Source organism: Gallus gallus, chromosome 23 (assembly GCF_016699485.2).
Source record: "Gallus gallus isolate bGalGal1 chromosome 23, bGalGal1.mat.broiler.GRCg7b, whole genome shotgun sequence".
In the NCBI taxonomy this organism is placed as follows: domain Eukaryota; kingdom Metazoa; phylum Chordata; class Aves; order Galliformes; family Phasianidae; genus Gallus; species Gallus gallus.
In genome coordinates, this window is record NC_052554.1 from 3,181,964 (window position 1) to 3,201,517 (window position 19,554).

Consider the following 19,554-nt stretch of genomic DNA (forward strand, 5'->3'; position numbering starts at 1 on the left):
GGAGGCCCTTCTCTGCAGCAAAGGGGGGGGACAAATGCTGCCTCCAGCCTTTCCAATGGCCCCTCTTTGAGTTCAGAGCTCTTGTCATTCCCGTGCCTGGCTGATGCTCTATTATTGAAGTTTCAAGCTTTCTCGTTCAGCAGCTTTACCAAATTTGCTCAGAAAATTAGAAAATTGCTATGTATATATCCAACCCACTTCTCTTGTCAGTTCTGATTTAGTGCTAGAGATCAGAGGGATGCTCAGGTAGGAGCATCAGGTAATTACCCTCAAAGATGCCTGGGTCCCAAAGGCAGCCTTGAGAGGAACGGATACCACGAGGAGGGGGCTGGCACAGGTACTGCTGCACGGAGCTCAGAGCACACATTGGGAAAGGCACAGCAGCGAGGATCCAGAATCACCTTTTCTCCAGGTAGCTGCAAAATGGGGGGTGCTTTCTGGGGGTCTGATGCAGTCTTGGGCCCCAAAACTGAGGGGTGTGTAGAGTAGCCCCATAGGGCCCCAGCAGACGGCTGCACCGTGGCTGGGTATGGGGGCTGGCTGCTCTCGGCCAGCTGCCAGCAAGGCAATCACTGCTTTTGGGAAGAAGAGACTCGAGGAAATCATTTGAAATATCATTGTGCCACATGTGCTTTATTTTGAGAAGTAGACCATAACCCTGCATCCCCGGATGAAATACTGAATTTTAAGGGAGATGCAAACAAGTACAAATGAATAACGTCTCTGATCATAAAGAAAGCGTTTGCTAAAATTAAAATGGAATGCATTACTGTCTGGGCTGGAAACAGAAATGTCAGTAGAGCTACGAAAGGGGAGGCTGACTGCTTGGTGACCAGATACATTTATTGTTTTCTTTCCATTAATGCCAGTGGCAGTATTAGAGAAAAAAGCTCCAATTGCCTGATAACACTTCAGAAGTGAATTAAGTCCAGTCCTTGCAGAGGTCTCCTCAGCTTCTGTTCAGAATGGAGACTTGAATGGCCTCGCATCCAGAGTGATTGGGGTGGGGAATGGGGAATTAATCTTTCTGAGCAGAAATAATATAGATAATGTCATAATAATCATTAAAAGGACAAGTGAAATTGGTCTGGTCCTCGAAGCAATCAATATGGCCCATTATCCAGTTGAATTGGCATTTGATGGGAATGGCTCATTATTGTATTGGATGTGCCTGTGTTTCACATCATCACCTAATTCAGAGACAGAGGCGTATTTATATCCAGCCACGTGCATTTGGAAGGAGTCTGTGGCAGGCTTGTGTTTGGGAAAGCTGCTATGGGCTGACCTGGAGGCACACACGTTTGAGCATCCTGCAGGATTCGTTTGAGTGCCTCTGCCTGCACCAGTGGAGACTGACCAAACTGCCATCCACAGCCTGTTGGAGTTAATGAAAAGCATCTGATGACTCCAGTGGGCTTCGGGCCAGGGTCAATGTGTAGACAAACATACTGCTCGGTGATATGAGCACCATCTGTAGGCACGTAAATGCTTGTTGGCTGGGGCAGATGCTCTTGTGAAAGTTCAGGCCCAGCCAGATGGTGGAAAACTTGTTCTGGGGGATTTGCCTGCCTCGTTCTGTACCTCCAAGTGGGTCGGCTATTGGGGAAAGGGTGTGAAGTAAGGTCTGAGTGTGTGGTATGACCATGAGAGCACTGGTCTGTGGTATGGGGCACTGGGAGGCTGGCAACAAGACATCAAGAGGAGCTTGTTTTTGTAAAAGCACCATGGCAGATTACAAGCACCTCAAGTTGGGTCTGTTAGCCCCGAAACACTCACGGATCTGGATTCCAAGTGTTACCTTTGGGCTGTGGGAGCACACTTGGCCATGCCCAAACCTTTCTGCTTCTTGGGTGCCCTGGCAGGAGGGCTGGTGTTTTTGTGGTGCAGGGCTGGAGGACTCAGTAATGAATCTGGTGGAGGAGTCCTCGTGCAGTTGGTTGTAGCAGCAAAGCTGGCACTGCTTGGAAGGGCAGGAACCAACAGCTCAGTGCTTCCAGCCTCTCCAACTGGGATGTGCAATAGAGCCCTGACCGTTGCCACAGCATGGCGCTCCTTCGTTGGCTATGAGAGAGTTAATTCTCATTTCTCACCAAGCGGAGGTAAAAAAATAAATAAATAACCCACAAATTCAGTCAATTAAGCTGAAGCCTACTGGGTCTGCTGCTTTTAGGTTTATTTATTTATTTATTTTACATTTTTGTAAATGAGTCTTCCAGGGTCTTCGAGCACTTATGTGGGGAGTGACAATCACAATCCGCTGCCTCGCCTCTCCCCATGCTACCTCTCCACGGGAGCTCAAGAAATCTTAACATCCCATCAAAAGCTAATTACATTCTGACACACCAATTGGAGACATTGAGAGGTGGGGAGGGGAGAGCAGCTTACATAATGGCTTTAAAATTACATGGCGCATGCTGAATTCTTGGTGCTCTGATAGTTTGGAGCAGCAGATGGAGAAGGAGAATGGAAGGAGCTATAATGCAGTTTGTACTTGAAACCCACTCCATGTTGAGGATGTAGGACCTCTTCCTGAGCCTTGTCTTTGCTTTCAACCACTACAGCCTATTTAGAAGGGGAAGGTTCCCCCAAACTTCCCCTTCTTAAGTCTCTTTCTACCCATGGGATCAAGAACTTACTTGAGCAAAGGGGGTGGATGCCATCTCCTTGTTCTCTGGTTGCTCTTCTGGGTTCTGGTAAGGAGACACAAACCCAGGAGAGAACAGGGAGCTGTGGGTGAGGTGGGATGCCCATGAGCAACTGGGCAAAAGGATCCCATCAAGAGATCCTGGTAGCAAAGCTGCTAAAAGGTAAAGGGCTGCAAGAATCAGTTGGGAACATGTCCCTGTGTAGTCAACCCAGTGTGGAGGGCCATGGGGCTGCAGCATCCACCCCTCTTGTCCTGGAGAAGATATTGTTTTCTGAATCGAGTAATCGGGATGTGGTTTTCCACCAGCTGCCCTAGTAGCAAGGTAATTCTTTCTTAATGTTATTGGCTGGGCTCAGGAGCATGGCAGGAGGGCTGTAGCTGACCAGGCAGCAAATTAACTGGAATTTCATTATCTGATAATTTATATGATGCCTGTGTTTTTGGTGAGGCACCTTCATTAATAGAAGATGCCCTCTGTCTGCTGACTGCATACACTACTGGCTTTTCAGGGACCCCATGTAGGGCTTCCTTTCTTAGTGACCTTCATAAAAGAGAACAAATGTTCCTCGTTTCCCTTGATTTTGATAATGAATTTTGTTCCCTTCTGCTTTACAAGGACTTGTTCTTCTGAAAACACCACAGGCTCACATTTCAATCTATACTGCTGTGAATCAGGATTCACATCCCCAATGTGACTGGTGTTAAAAAAGCTGCTGGGCGGCCTAAGATAGATGTTTGTGGGGATGGGTCCAGCACATGTGTCTGGGAGTGGGAGAACATGAGGAGCAATGGCCACCACCTCAGCTTATTGTGTGGCAGCCCTCAGAGATGCTGCTGGGTCCTCTGAGTGTGGGCACGGTGCCACTACTGTGCTGTCCCCTCCCCGTGAGCATCATGAGGCATTGCAGGGCATCACCTGCCACGTCCCATGAGGAGGGTGGTAATGTGGAAGGGCGCATTGTGGACAAACATCCTCCCATCTCTGTGATGCGTTGTCCCCTGCATGTCTGGCGCTCTGCTTTTGGTGCTGACCGCCCTGCTTTGGAGCACTGTGCAGCTATCTGTCCTCCTGTGGGGACTGTGGCAGCTGCAGAGAGCCCTGCTGGCTCCTCAGGGTGCTCGAGCATAAGCCTCTTTGAGGTTTTTCTTAGCTGAAGAAAACACGGGCTCATTAAATCCATTTCCAAGCTCCAGTGACGTGGAGAGGTGACATCAGAGACGTGACTCACAGCATGCCAGGAGGAGAGCAGCCCCTGGGAGGGCAGCTGGTGCCGTGGGCTGCGGGAGGAGAGAAATTGCAGCCCAGCTTGCCCAGGGCACAGGCAGACAGTTCCCCCTTTCCCTGGGCTCTCATCTGAGCAGCCTGGGGAAAAGCTTCCCTGTGGGTGCAGGAGCTGGTGGGAGCCCACTCGCAGCCTCCAGCCACAGAGCTAGGGGGGAAAGGGGTGGTCCCTAACGCAACCATGTTGTCGTTGCACTGTGACCATCTCCAGATGCCCCAAATTCCCAGACCTGCTGCACTGTGGGGATGCCACTACTGGCTTCCTGGCAAAATCTGTTTGCAGCACCACCCATACCCAGGTACTAATGGACAGTGTTGTCCAAGCACTCTCCGTCCTGGGGACTCCTGTGCTGCCTGTTAGCTGCGCCCCCCACTTCAGGGCACTCACGGGTGGGAGGCTTTGCTTTTTGAAGGCTTCCCCTCTCCATCAGGAGGGTGTTGTGCTTTGGCTGGGAATTAATCTGCTGTCAGCAGTGAAGGGCAGAGCTTACATGGAGCGACAGGCGGGGACACGCTGTTCCCCTTCCCAGCCTCCCCCTCTGATTGATGTAGAGCAGTTGAGTATCTCCATTTCCTAGTGCTCAAGGGCTGTGGTGAAAGCCTCTCCTGGAGAGATAAGGGTACTCCAGAGCACCACAGAATCAGCAGTGCCAACTGGCATGGAACACAGAAATAGGGCTGGAGAGCGAGCAGTGGTACTCCGCTGTGCTGCGGATGCTGTGCCACGGCTGCTGATGCCCCCCTGGGACTTCTTGTAGTCTCCAGAGGACTGCATCCACTGGGGATGGTGCTGCACAGTGCCTCAGTTGCAGGATGCAGCATGCAGCGTTCATTTTCTTTCCTCTTAATTCAAGGAGTGAGGGTGTGAGTGGAGGGGGAGGAAGAGGCTAAGCTCAATTTGCGGTCCTGGTTTCAGAGGATGGTGGAGGGGGAGGGGGGAGTGAAGTTGGGGATTTGAGGGTCCTGGTCCTGCCTGGTCCCCCTTGATGTTTTGGCCTCCTTAAACAACACATTACCGTGAATCTGAAGATGCTGTGTTGTGTTATCTAACTCTCTAGATCTAGGTACCAACACATCGGTGTGGGGCTGAGGAGATGCCTGGGCAGACTGAGCCCTCCTACCCTGAGCCATGGGAGTGCCCAGCACTGTGCTTGAGCTGTGAAAATCCACTGTGAGCTGGGGCTTAGTGTGGCCTTTTGGAATAGTATGAACTGCATTCAGCAAATGGACAGGGATTTTGTCTTAATTTGGGTTCAGTAATAATTAGGATCAATACTTCAGTCTTCTGTGCGTGGTGGGCCACTGACTCCATCCTGGTTGCACTCTGCTTCTCTGCAGCACCCATCCCTTTGAATTCAGTGTCAAACCTGAATTTCTGACAAAAAAAAAAAAAAAAGAGAGGATTAAACCCAAGTTGAAACCTAGCAACACAGCACAGTTCTCCCCTGAGCAGCTGGAGAAACTGGTATGGACTTGACCAAGGGCCCCTTTGGTGTCTTTGGAAAGACTGAGGGGCATCCAGCTGCCCCAGCTCCTACCCTACTTCCCCTCCATCAAAGCCCCTTCTGCCCTCACTGCTCCCTGTGTGCAGTGAGAGCTGGTGGGTGCTTCAGGGCACAGGGTGAATTGGTTCTGGCAGTTCCAGCTCTCCTGCAGCACAGAGCTGGTGGTGGCTGCCATCTCTGTGCAGAGGCACAGCGTGAGTCCTGCCGTTTCAAAAGGGCTTTACCCATTCTTTGTATCAGTAGGGGTTAGTTATAATGAAATCTGGACTTCAAGTCTCGTATCCTAAGGTTCTCTGGCTGTAAAATAGTTGTTTGTGCTATTGTGTCCTGAGCTCTCGGGAGGAGAAGCAGTGGTATGAGGATGGAGCACAATGGGATCTCCTTGTGCTTATTGGGTGCTCAGCCCTCAGCTCAGCTGCCCCAAATGGGGAAATGGAGGCATCAGGGCAGAGCCATCGTTCTCACAGTTAAAAATCCCCAAATGAATGGAACAATCACCTCTGCATCAACCACCTTCACTTTTCCAGGCAGAAACTGGCTCCCAGATTATGTCCCAGCTCTGGGTTAAGACAAGCAGCAGGCTGTGCTGGGGATTGGGACTACCATTTATTGATGGCAAATGGCATGGCTGGAGGACATTACTGGATTTGGGATTTTCCAGGATGCAGTGAAATGCAGCAACGGCCTCAAATTCTGCAATAGGAAAAAAATCTTCTCCAAAAGAGCTGTGATGCATTGGCATAGGCTGCCCTGGGAGTGGTGGGGTCACCATCCATGGGGGTGGTCAGTAACCATGGAGGGGTGGCACTGAGGGACGTGGTTAGTGGGCATGGTGGGATGGGTTGGGGTTGGACCTGGTGACCTGAGAGGTCTTTTCCATCCTTCATGATTCTATGAAAGCTGCACTGTCCCAGAGATGTGTTATTCTGCAGATCAGGGATGCATCTCTTCAGGGGAATGAGTTTGTACCCACAGACCCACGGATATGTCCTGATCCTTTGCTGAGCAGGCTATGGGGTCTGAGCACACCATATCTCTCTGCTTGCTTTTGGTATGGAAGCAGATGGGGAGCCTTGCATGTAAAGGGGAGATGCTGCAGGCTGCCAACAGTGCTGCAAGGTGGGTGGGTGGGAGCAGGGCACCACAGGAGTGATGTAAGGAGGGAAACATCTGCAGGTTTCCCTGCACAGGAGCTCTTTATTTCTGCTTGTCTGTGTGCAATTGTGTTTCCTCAGTGTGAAATTCGTGTCTGTGCACGTTTAAATGGAGGGCTTGGCAGCATTCTGACTTTTGCAGAAATCAGGTCGTTGTCACTTATGGCAAATTAGTTTGTCAGCTCCGTAAACGTGCACGTCTGGGATGGTGACAGGAATTAATCTAAATCCAAACGCAGGGATGCGATGCGGGGAAAGCAGATGCTGAATCAGAGCAATGACCAAAGAAGTTAATATCCTGCCCACCTAGGATGGAACTGCAGGTACAGCGCTGTCGTTTTGCCACTGGACTAAAGATTCTCAATAAATAGAGAGGCAGAGCCCTCGATCTGTGGGTTTTACAGCCTGGTTGGCCTGCAGAACACAGGCTGATTTCCCTGAGAAGGCAAAGGGGGGGGGAAGCAGTTCCCTCCCTCTGAGTTACAAGTGGCAAATGACCGACAATCAGCACGGAAAGTTTTCCAGCACCATGGATGATGTTGTTGGCTTTGGGGTTGGAACCGTCCGGGTGATTTGGAGAGAGCTGGAAATTGCTTATGACCTCATGGTGTCAGGTGTCTCATCTGCAATAAAATATCCAGAAAATACACCCCAGACGATTCCTGTCGGGCAGTCGGAGTCATCAGCTGGCGAGCTTCCTCCAAATTCACTGTGTTGGGTCAGCCAGGTTTCAGGTATTGGAAACCACAGGCAGATAAATATCAAGGACTTGGAGTCAGAGCTGTGTGTGCTGAAGACATTCGGTTGTTCATAAGGGGGTTTGGGTCAGCTTGTGAATGAGCAAATGAAGTGCAGCATGGAGCAGAAACCACCTCCAAAATTTCCCATGAAATTAAAAAGCAAACCATCGGTTGTTTTCTTTTGCCTCCCATGAATATCAAAGGCAGTGCGTGGAGCTGGGAGCCCAGCAGTGGGTTCTGAGTCTGTGTGCACTGCCAGCAGTGCTCTGTGAAGGGCAGAGCTTGTTTGCAGCAGCTGAAATGGAAACGGAGAGACTTTGTGCCACTTGTCCCGTGGGACCGGAGATGGAGTGTGTTGGCAGAAGTGCTGCTGGAAGCACCAGTGCCACCCAGCACTGCATCTCAGCAGTTTCAGCTCCTGCTGATTTGTAAACATGAGCACTTGCGGCGGAAACCTGATTTGCAGAACTCTGCTCATCTAATGGCAGAGAAAACCGGGCTGCACAGCTCGGTGCTCTGCCCCAGTTGGGCAGACCCTGGTGCTGGAAGGCTCATTGCCGTTGTAGGCGTCGCTGCCCCCAGCAGAGGCATTGCTTCCTAGAATGATTCCAAGCAATTGTTTAGTGAATAATTCTGGATAATGAAAACGCAGAGGAGCAGAATTGGAAAGTTGTTCGCAGCCAACTCGCTAAAGGGAAGAAGTGGAGGAATTTATCATGTCAATGGTTCGCCTATGAATTATTCACTCACTTTGCAAAAATAAATAAAAAAATAAATCAATAAATAATCTCCTCCCCAACCCCTGCCCAGTCTGAGATGAGCTTGGCTGGCTTTGCTGCTGTGTGTTTGTGCCATGCTGGTTGCTGGAGGTGCCCCCCGCCATGTGCTGAGCTGCACATCGCACGCGTGCCACGTGAGCCCACAGCTGGGGGGGAAAGCAGCGGTGCTACATCCAGGAATGGTGCCAGCAAGGCTATAAACAAGAGGAAAGGCTATTAACGGTGTATAACCTGATGCTGCTGTACCAATAATGGGAGGAGTCTATGCATCAGCAAGGGACATTAGCGCAATGTTTTACTGTCTCCACGCTCCTAAGCATCCATTTGGCAGCAGGAAGGGAAATGCCATTGAAATAGGGTTGACGGAGGGAGGTAGAAAGAAATATGTTGCTGGGATGGAAAGGAAGGTGGATGGGAAAGGACAAAGGGTTGTTTGTTTGCTGCTGTAGGGGAGGGATGGGCTGAGCCTGGGGATGATCCCTTGGGGGTGGAGAAGGGGCAGCTCCAACCAGCAGTGTGTGGCAGGTTGAACATCCGTGTGCCTTCACCCCTGCTGGAGATGGGTGAGCTGAGAGCCCGGAGAGCATTACTCCAATCTGGGGCTGCAGAAATCACTGAGGGAGAGGATAAACAGCGGGGAGCGAGTTTGTCTCTTTCCTGTACTACTTGAATCCACATTGATTTAGCTGAAGATGGTGTTTAATAACCCTGCTAGGTAAGAACTGTCCGCACAAGGGCTTTCAAGGTATTTGCAAAATTGTTCTCAAACCTTGGCTAGAAAGTGGTATAATTTACCGGAATAGGCAAAATCTGACTCTCATTTTCATAAAATAACAGTGATAAAATCAAGCCAATTTCTTAAGAAGCTAAGCTTATAAAGCTAAGCTGAGCTCTTGCTAAAGACCCATTTTAGTCTAAGAAATGAGACCAGAAAAAAAAACCAACAAAAGCGGATTATCACCCATCACCTGCAGTATGTTCATACCTGCATGCCTTTCTTTAAGACCTGCTCCAGGCTGCAATTCGTTCCAGCATGGAGTGAGCTCCGTGCTTCTCCCCAGGCCTGGTGAAGGAGATGCATGGAGCACAGGGCTGGCTCGGGTGCTGGTTTTCCTCCTGCTGAGAGAGGAAACACAATCGCACCCATCATTAATTCAGAGCAGAGGAGGGCCACGTGTTGTTGTTGCGAGTACAGTAGACTCTCCTAAGTGGTAACAAATGGGGGTGGTGGTGTTGGATTACTCCTCCGTGGCTGGGCTGGGTGGATCAGACATAGTTCATAGGAGGGGAAGATGTTCCCGGGGAAGTGTTGCTAGTAAGCGGCTATTGATCTGCAGAAAACATGCGTCTGAGGTCTCACAGTCATTTCTGCTTTCTCTTTCTTATGTTGTCTTGAATGCCCCATGGTTCAGCAGAAGCATTTTATGAGCACAGTGAAACTGGGAAATAAGGTGATGCTGAGATTCTCATTCTTGCTGAGGCAATTGAGGAGGCTCAGCTTGTCAGCCCTCAGGCTGGAAAAGTTCATCCTTTCTAGTTCAGACCACAGGTGCGTGGCTTTATGCGAGGTGAGTGCGTGGGAGCAGGGCCAGGGTGAGAGGCAGGTCTGTGGAGGCGGCCTGCAGATACAGCCTGGGGTTTACGTGGGCTCAGATCAGCTTTGCAGGCTCTGCCCAGGGGAGAGGAGAGGCTGTGTGTTGATGCCCCTACCTTCTCTGTCTTCTTTAGCAGTGCAGAGCTGTGAATAATTAGAATTATCAGTGTGAGAACGAAGCCACGTGATGCCTGGTAACCAGAAAGATTTTGTTGTGCCACTTTACCGCAAGGGGTTGGCCATGGCCTTGGGCAAGTTGGTGGTTGGACTCGGTGATCTTGAAGGTCTTTTCCAAACCCAAATGATTTCACGATTCTAAGATGTTGGCTCAAGCCTGGGAGGGCTTTCCCATCACCTGAGGCTGTGGGAAAGAAAGGCAGAAACGTGTTTCCATCCACAGAGCAAGCAAATGGGTCCTGGAGGTGAACACTGCCCTTGGTGAGGCCAGATGGGGACAAAGCACAGCATGTGAGCCGAGAGCTGCTGCTCCAGATGGTGGTGGATGATGGTAAATCTGGGTTTGGATGTGAAGGAGGCGATAGCTCCTTCTGTCTGGAGATCACGTGCTTCAGTTTCCTATGCTGGGAGGACCTGAGCAGGGTGGGCTTTGCGGTGTTAGGAGGAAAGTGAATAAAGACTGAAATGATCAGTGGTGTGGAGGGCTGGTGTGTATGCATGCATGTGCACGCCTGGGGAGACCTTGTGAGGTGAGAAGTAACACCATATGTCTTTAATTTGGGATTACATTGGGCATCTGGGGTGAACATGTGTCAGGGATCAGCGCGTTGGGTTCACGCAGGGTGTGTGCTGTGTGCAGGGTTACGTGCACAGCCAGGGATGAATGCCTGACGGATGAGCTGGTTTTCCTGGGAGCCCCATTTGCTCCCACTGTTTGGCCATGGCAGCCTTAAGTTGGTCCTGCTAAAGCCAGCTGTCTGCAAAGAGGTTGTTTCTAGAAAGGCACAACATTAACTTCTTCCCAAAATGGAAGACTGTGTGTGCATAAAACAGACCCATCCATATAGGTGAGCCTGAGCATTTCATGCCACTTCCTCGCAGATCTGGAAAGCCTCACGGAGATTACAGTGGGGATGGAGACTAAATTTTGCCTCCATGTAGATTCAAGGATAAAACGACAGATGTCTTTCATTAAACATCTCCGGAACGAGCTGTTCAGGAGGCAATATGTATTCAGACGCTATCAATATTTCATAAAGCTGTAATAGATGTTATCATAGATCCTCCATCCAATATTTATTGCACCATAATCACTGATACATTGCACAGAGCTCCATCCGTCCCTCTCCTGCCTGTCCCCCACAGGGCACGCACCCAGGTACATAGCATCTAAATGAAGTGCAAGCCCGGTGCCAGGATAAATTTGAAGGAGTTTGAAGTTGTTTGTTACTTCAGGCACTTTCGAGCTCAACGATAATGAAACAAATCTGTTTGCAGAAGGCATTTTTATGGAAGGGTTTCAAAATGAGTTGGCTTAGTGTAAATCTCTGGGTTGGGGCCATTAGAAAACATGTAAGCTGCAGCGAGGCAGCAGGCTGTGTCTCCAAGTCTGTGGGTGCTGGAAAGCAAAGCCCTAAAATTAGCAGCATGGAAACTATGAATGCTTTTGGGAGTTTGCTGCACCAGTAGGAGAGATCTGAATACGGCCAGAGCCAGGCTGGCCCTACCAGCATCCTATTGAGCACCCTGAGCAACCTTACTTCTTCCAGGGGAGCTGTGGAGGGAAAGGATTGGACCAGGAAGATTTATCATTGGGATTTTCAAAGGAGCCTAATGGATGCCATTTTATAGCCTGTGTCACTCAGGAGGTTGGACTCCTGGCCGCAGTAATTCCTCCTGCTCTCAGAGCCCATCTGTCTCCTGGAGGCCAGCTGTCACTGGCCTTACGCTTATTCCTAAACTGGTCAAACTTCTAAAAAGTGCTTGGCTTTGCATCACGGGCTGTTGTAATGGATGAAGAGGAGCCATCCAAAATCAACATTGTGCACATTAAATGGCTGGCGTTTTTAATTAGCTTTCTAAACGGAGTCCTGAAAGAACTGATATCAAACAGCCTTGTTTCTTGAGGAGACCCAAAATGGCTGGTCCTGACCCTGTCCCATGTAATGTCTCCAGCAATGGTTCGGGGAAGAAAAGGAGAAGAATCCATTAAATCCTCATTGAAAAATTTTCAAAGGGACACAAAGAAAGGGGAAGAGAAGTGACTCTTGCAGAGCCCCAGCTAATGATGTGGAGCCTCAGGCTTGCTTGGCAGCCCTGGGTCAAGTAAACATGGTATTTTTATATGGTCAAATGTCAGCCCATTCATCACATTTAACACAGGCCAGCTGAAAGTTGGGTGAGGGATTCCCATCTAGCCCTTAGAAGGCTGGAGAATGGGTAACTGGTGACTCAGGAGAGCTCTGTGGAGATGGAGGTCATCAAGCAATGCCTGCGAACAGTTTTGCACTGGAAGGCTGTGATGCCTCTGTGCTTCAAAATGGACATGGAAATATTGGAGGGTGGGGGGGAAGGTTCAAGGAAGAGTCAGAAAAAGACTAATGAATGGGAAATCGCACATTTCAGAGGTCAAGTCAAGGAGCATGATCTCCTTAATTTGGCCAAGAGTTGGTAATAGCTGGCTGATGGCATCCTTACACCTGCGGGGAGGAGACATGGTCCTACCGAGAGCTTCACGGCACAGCAGGAGCAGTGTGAGCAGCAGTGCCCAGATCCTGGGCCAGGACAGCCCAGCCCAGAGCAGGGTGTTGTATTTAAACAGCAAAGGAAATGAGCTGCTGGTAGCACTGGATTTCTCATCACTTGGATGGTTTGGAAGCAATTAGCTCCAAAACATCCTTTTTCAGAGTTATGTGAAGCATCCTACTGCGTTCCTCGCAGGGGTTTCAGCGGGGTCACGAACTGCTAGGAAATGCCTCAAACACCTACTTTACAGAAATTTTATCATCTCTTCAGGCCTGTGGGGCCCTGAGGGGAAGCAGACCATAAGGAATGTATGCACGTTTGTGCCGGGGGAGGGATGATGTTTTAGGACGTGTGAAAAATATGAGCCCAAGGCTCGTGGCGGCCTTGAAATGTGAAGCGCGGGTCAGATAAGAGCCTCCTTCCCTTCAAAATAAGGTGCTGAGTAGGTTGAGGGACCTGCAGAGGATGGAGGTGGTGGAGAAGAGGTCAGGGCTGCTGCTGGGGACTGGGCTGGACCTGGTCTCCAGGTTCTGATCCATCACTTTTCTTTGAAACAACACCTCGAATCCAAGCATCCCATCTACAGACAAGTGGGGCTTTGGCTTTGATTCTCCATAAATCACTGGAGAGCAGCAGGAGGGCTGGAGTTTAACGAGCTGGTTGGCGGGGCAGGCAGGGAACGTTTCCCTTCCATTCTTTCGGGGTCTGGAGCCCCCAGGTTTGACTTCGAATTTCTGCGGAACAGAAAAACATTTGCTGATGTAAGGGAGCCTGAAATAACTGAGCGTGGGGGCTGCTGACACTTGAATAAATCCAAATGTCCCGATATTTGGTTAAACTCGAATCTGAATGTTTGTGTATGTTTTTTACAGCATTTGCTCGCCTCGGGGAGCAATTTGTGGAGCTGAAATAATCCAAGAGCTTTTCTTTTTCTTTTTTTTTTCCCTTCCTTTCTTTCCCTGCCTGGTATTTCCACCCTTCAGGAAGTGAAAAGCCTTGGGAAGATTGGATCATGCATTATTTTTACCCTTGCAAATGGTTCCCAGGCGCACTGAGCTCAAGCTGTGAAAAATAGAGAGCACAAGCACTGGCTCCTGAGATGCTGACCATAGGGCTCAGGTTGGATACAGTCACACAGATAAAACCTCTGCGGGGTCCCAGCTGAGACTGCATCACCTCGTGGGACCTTGGCAGCAACACAAGGCTGCTGTGCCCGAGGCTCTGGTGGGAAGAGGCACCAACACACCTTGGTTCCTCCGAGATGAATTTCAGACTTCTGAGCAAACCTGGCTTCCTGACAACTTGGCTTCGTCTGCTTATTACATGTAACACATAACCTCCTTAATATTACACATGGCACGTTTAACTGCTTAATTTACTTTGGGAAATCTTGCCAAGTGCAGCTATTCTGTTGACGTATCATTTGCATGATAAACTTGTATACTTTAAGCTACGAATAGGACGCATCTGTGAGCTATCCATCCACAACTTTACAAGCTCCCAGCAGCACAGGATCTTCACACCTACAGTTGGAGCCCTACATCGTGTCTGGGGAGGGAAGGATCCCTTCTCTGGTGCCTTGTCTGCATCAAGGAATCAGATGGGGTAGTTCTGAAATAACTTCCTGTGCAGACGTTCTCTTTGGACTGGAAATGGCTTATATTTTTAATCACTCTGAACAGCTATTTTTGCTTGGATACAACTGGAAATGACATTTCTTGCTTAGACAATATGCTATTCTGGCGTATCCCCTGCTGTGTGCTCACTGCAAGGAGCCTGCGGCTCGGCCTAGGGCAGAGCTTCACATGCACAAGTGTATCGACGGGTGGGAGCAGCCCAAACCCTCCCACCATGGACCCCACATCCACCCCTTGGCTCCTCTCCAGGCTCCTTTTCTTAGCATCATGTGTGTCTATCTGCACCTTTTTGACGGAGCAGACTTGCTCTGGTGCCTATCAGCACTAACAAGCACTGCTCCCTCCGCGCCCTGCTCTATGGGGCAGTCTCACCTCCTTGCTCTCCATCATATTAGGCTTGCAGTCATGCAGTGCCCTGTAAAGCTTCAAGGCCTTTGAAAACCGAGGGCTGGCATCTTGAAGTCTAATTTGACACGTTTCCAACAGGGGAAGCATTTATTATATTAGACAAGTTGATGCAGCTCTCAGGTTGGGAATTGCACTTATTTGCTGTAATAATGGTGTAAAGTCCTCTTCTTTTTATTGTGTTATCTCTTTTTAATCATGCAGAGACGCTCCCCAGCAATTTTAATCAAAGGCTCGAGCATCACTTATCTGAAAACTAATGACTCAACTCAATGAGAGGAGAAACTTTGAAGAGCTCACGATTGAGCTGGGAGGAGTGAAAAAGGAGAGTTTATTCGAAACTTTGCTCTTTCATTAAGGTGTGTCATTATTCCACCTGATTTGAGCTGGGGAGCCTTTGTGTTTGCTGGGAGTGGGACAGAGCTGCAGCTTGCTGCTTTTCCTGAGCGTGCCACATTTAGCAACAGGGCTGACGAAAGGAGACGTACTTTCACAGGACAGACATTTGTTTCCATTGGAAAAAGATGGTTCGGTCAAAACTGTTCTTTTCTTGAGAGAAAAGTGCCAGATTTTCTGATTCTTTTTCCCTCTTTGATGAGAACAGTTGTAAAGATATTTGTCTTGGAATTAATTCTTCCATCTTGAAATACCATTTCTAACAAGAAAAGGAAGGATCTTTTGTTTTTCTTTGACTCAGAAAGAAATTCCTGTGGAAGCCTCAAAAATTTGTCATCAGAAACTCAAAAGGATTTGGTTTGTAAACATAAACCTTCTATTCACCACTCATTCCTGCTATTTTCACAGAGGAAGCTCATTGTCTGCGTTGGAATTTAATTGTTCTGCTTTACATTTCTCTGTGGGCAAATCCTATAGAGCTCCCGACGCAGAGACAAACTCGTTTGGTGCTGCACAAAAGGGATCTGCTTGGGTTTTGCTATGGCATTGCTCTTTGTAGGTCAAGATAATCAAAAGTGGTGCTCAGCTTGTGCTGAAGTGTGCCTCCAGCTGCCAGGGGCTGGCACCTTTCCCAGCAATCAGGCCTTCTTAGGTTTAGATTTAGGAATCTTCTCCACAAGTCTCTCCTCACTTTCCTGCAGGAAGGAGGAGGAGATGCAGGAGTGAGCATTCGTCTTTTGATGCACCGGTTCATAAAGAGCCATGTATTTCAGACTTGCTGTAGTAGGCGATCTGAGAAAGACTTCAGATGAAATCCTCCTCGTGACATGGCAGTAGAGGACAAAAGTCTGTAGCCATAACGTTGCTGCTGCAGGTTGAGCTTCATCCACCACTTTTGTCCTACGGGACAAGAATGATTTTTCTTTGATGGGAGACCATGGACTAAGAGATGTCTCTTTTGTCTTCAACATCTCCCTTTGGTCCCAGCAATGAAGGGGAATGCTCAACAAGATCCCATGTCTGAGCAGTTTAGCTGCTTCCAGTAGGCATTTGGCATACTTAGACACACACCCATAGGGAAGCACACTGCTGCCACTTCTCCATTTTGGGCACATGGATTCTTTGCAGGGGTGCAGAATCTGCAGTCAACCCCAGGGTTGGCGAGTGCAGGGATACCTCCCCTTCACCTGCCCTCTTTGCATGGCAAAAAGATGTGTGTTGCACAGTGGAAGTGACATCTCTGCCTCACAGGGTGTTTTCAAGGCGTTAAATACAGCCTTGGTGATAGCATCCAGTGGGGTCCTATTTTGCTTTGCAAGGACCTCATTAGCACACAGACGCAGGGAAAGAGGGATTCTTCTCCAAGCAAAAACCACGAAAGAGCTGCTGTTAGAAGTGATTGAAACTAAAATGTTAGCTGCTCTGAAGGATCTGTACTTCTGCAGTGATGTCTCTCTTCTCTTCCAGTGTGGTTTGGCAGACTCCCCTCCATGGGCCTCTTTGCACGCTGCAGTGAGGAGCTGTCTTGCTTTCTATTTCAGTGCTCCCAGCTTTTGCCTGTGGGTTCCCATCCTCCTCTCCAGGAGCTGTTTAGAGGTGATTTATGGCTGCTGGCAAGCCAGAACCAGTGGGAGCTCCTGGGACGGAGATGGCTGCCTGCTTTGCCATGCTGATCAGTGTCAGCCACGCGCAGCCAGCATTGCCAGATGGCAGTGCCATTATCCATCACAGTGCAACTCTGAGCAGACGGATGCTACGTACACGCTTTGCAACTGTGGTGGCATTATTGTTGCAATTACCATTGATGCTGTTTATAAGCATCATATTAACATAAACACAGCGCTGCGATAATGAACACAAGCCATATTTAGCATGATTGCTGATGTAATAATTAATGGCCTCTATCAGTAACATTATCTGCTCTTAAAACTAATGATGCAACAGTAGCTTGTCTTGATTACTAAAGGAAGTAGGGTTTGGGAAAGGTCAGTGTGAGTCAGAGCCCAAGGAAAGCAGTAGGAGTTGGAGATCATGCCAACCTTTAGAGAAAATTGTCATGGGAGAGTGAAAACTGAGGACACCAAAGAAATGGATCCTGGGAGAAGCAGGCAGCAGTCTGGGCTTGAAGCTCCTCCTGGGTGCTATGGCTCTTTATCAGCTCTTGAAGTGAGGATTTCAAGGTGGCCAGAATAGCTGAACGAGCAATTAGAGGTGTATGGGTGGTATCTTAGTGCCAAAGCAAAAACATTAATTTGAGGATCTTAGGCCTGCTACTCGCCCGCGCTCTCATTTCAATTCTGCTTCTGACCTGCTGTGTGACTTTCCATAAATCTGTGCCTCCATCTGTCTTGTCTTTTTTTAAGGCAGCCTTTTTTTGGGCCAGGACTTGGCTGTGTGTCTATATGCAGCTCCTAGCACAGCGGGACGCGGAGCACGATAGGACCTCTGGATCCCATAGTGATGCTGGTACTGGGAGATGACTGGAGATGCTGGCTGGAGCTCTACGCCTGACAGCAGCCCAGGAGCAGGACTGGTCTGGCTACCCTGAAACACTGAGATGTGATCGAGTCTGAGCTGGTTACCATGCTCCAGTGCTCACTGGAGGTCTGACTGCAGCATGAGGTAATTGGTGTTTGGATCTTTTTCTCCTTATAAATATTACGAGTAGTATCATATATGCATGGTGAGTACAGTAAGTAGTACTATTAAGAAAGTGGAAGGTGTTTAATTTGAAGTGCATAGCTTTCTTGTGCCCAAGTCAGAGTGAATGAAACTCATTCCAGCTTTGAGAGAAGGACCTATTTTCCACTTGAGGTGTAAAACTCATGCGTTATGTTTAGAAGTGACTAATTTTGCTGACAGGCAGAGAAAGCAGCAAGCAGGTCTCAAGCATCCTTCTGTCCAGCCTGTCATGCAGGAGCACATCCTGTGGTGTGTTGAGCCCCAGGAAGTGGGGACGGCCAAGCATAAGCTCTTGGCAGGGGAATGGGCATCTTCTGAGTGCCACTGTTTGGAATGAAGCCCCAAAAGCTGCATGGCACCAAGGACTCTTCTTTGCAAGGCTGGGCAGCCCTGGGACAACCCAAGAGAGGAGGAGATGTTCAGAGGTTGGCTGGATGAGGACCTGAGCGGACGCAGAACCTACCTGAAGTTTCTCTTAGAGGAAATCGAACCTCTTGAGGTCCCTGAAGCCCCAAATGATGCTGTGACATTTGTAAAAAGCCCTTCTGATATGCACTTGAGGCATTTAGATACCTTGGAAAAATCAGGGCTAGCTGGAACCATTCTGCTCAAATAAGCTGCTTTGGGAAACCCAGAGTAAGATATAAATGGCTCTGGAAAATATTTCCCATCTATATATATCAAATGTAATAAGGGAGCTGGAGGTTCCTGCCCTATAAAGCAACATGAGAAAGATTCATGGCATGGCTTTTATCCTCCCTCCCCCAAGAACTTCTTGGTTTCCCACTGCTTTGTTAATGTGCATTGATTATGTTGTGAGGAGTTTACTGCACCCTTAGAAAGTCATTTAGAGTTTTATTGGGCTGGCTTTAAATACTGAAAGTAAGTCATTACCCTGACCCACTGGGGCTGTGCCTGGGCTTAATATTCAGGAGGGGGAGATGACAGTCCAGCGGTGGGGGCTGGTGGTGAATACCCTCCCAGGAAGCTTTATCTTGAAGAAAACAAATGGGTTAAGCAGGGCTCATTAAGGCACATCGCTGTGAGTATGCAGGACTCGCCTAATTTCCTCTTCACCCTGCTTAATCAGAGATAATAACAGGATAGCAATAGGAATTCAGACCCGAGGATGATGCGTGCCTTCGAACAGAACCGGCTGTGTAGGCAAAGCCCCTCTCTTCGTGCTGTGACAGGGGATGAGGGACTTTTCACTGAGGGATTTTCATTGAAGATCAATGGGACTTGGCTGTCTGCCTCTCGTCATAAAATGGAACGTCTCCCCTTCGATTCAGATAAGTACTGATGAGATGTGTTGGCAGTTCCCCATCAAACAGAAGGGGAAATGCCTTTCCTTAGAGTGTAGGATTTGGCTAGACCCGAATCCTGGGATGGGCCGTTAGCCAGGAAAACAGGAAACCCTTTCTGGAAGGTCCATTCATGGTTTTGTTACCTCGCAGTGCATTGCTGCAGGAGGCACGCTTGGGTTTCTGGTTTATGCATTCACAGTAATGATATCAATGATAACTGTCATATTGCTGGTAACACACGGAGCTCCACAGCTGCACTTCAGTCCCTCCCAGCACACGTTACAAGCACTGAGGTTGGGTTCCCCATCCAATGGCTCCCAAGGGTTCACAGATCCATGCCTTGTTCTATTGGGTCTGTATAGAAATGGGGATTTCTGGAAAGCATCTCCCCTCACCCTATAGGTACCAATTTAGTTGCTGAACGTTCATTTCTTTTCTTCAGGATGGCATGAATGAAATGCTTCTCTTTGGGCTGACATTAAACTGTTGGGTTTTTTTTTTTTTTCTGGGTAAAAGTTGTCACCTGGAACACTTCTGCCAGAAGAACCAGAATGGGTTTAGTCGAAGTGTTTTGCAAATTCACGTTGAGTTGTGACAGCGAACAAAGAAACCTCTGCACGACACCCGGCGTTCTGCCTTTCAACGCTGCCTAAATGAAATAAGCCTTAATTCTGAAGGACTCTCTTTTTTTGACACTTAATTCCTTTTCACTAAGCCACACGC

At 48.8% G+C, this 19,554-nt stretch overlaps 2 long non-coding RNA genes across 2 annotated transcripts in view; one reads left to right on the forward strand and one right to left on the reverse strand.

Annotated features, from left to right (window-relative positions):
• Positions 1 to 605: 605 nt before the first annotated feature.
• Positions 606 to 19,554, reverse strand: part of LOC101748601 — a 236,523-nt gene continuing 217,574 nt past the window's right edge. Inside the window, exons 6-7 of the long non-coding RNA XR_006932075.1 lie at positions 9,093 to 13,138; positions 606 to 5,304 (exon numbers count right to left, since the gene is read on the reverse strand). This is a non-coding gene — a long non-coding RNA (uncharacterized LOC101748601). The remainder of the gene's footprint in view (positions 5,305 to 9,092; positions 13,139 to 19,554) is intronic.
• The window catches only part of LOC107055020, a 33,475-nt gene continuing 31,117 nt past the window's right edge, over positions 17,197 to 19,554 (forward strand). Inside the window, exon 1 of the long non-coding RNA XR_001469930.2 lies at positions 17,197 to 17,464. This is a non-coding gene — a long non-coding RNA (uncharacterized LOC107055020). The remainder of the gene's footprint in view (positions 17,465 to 19,554) is intronic.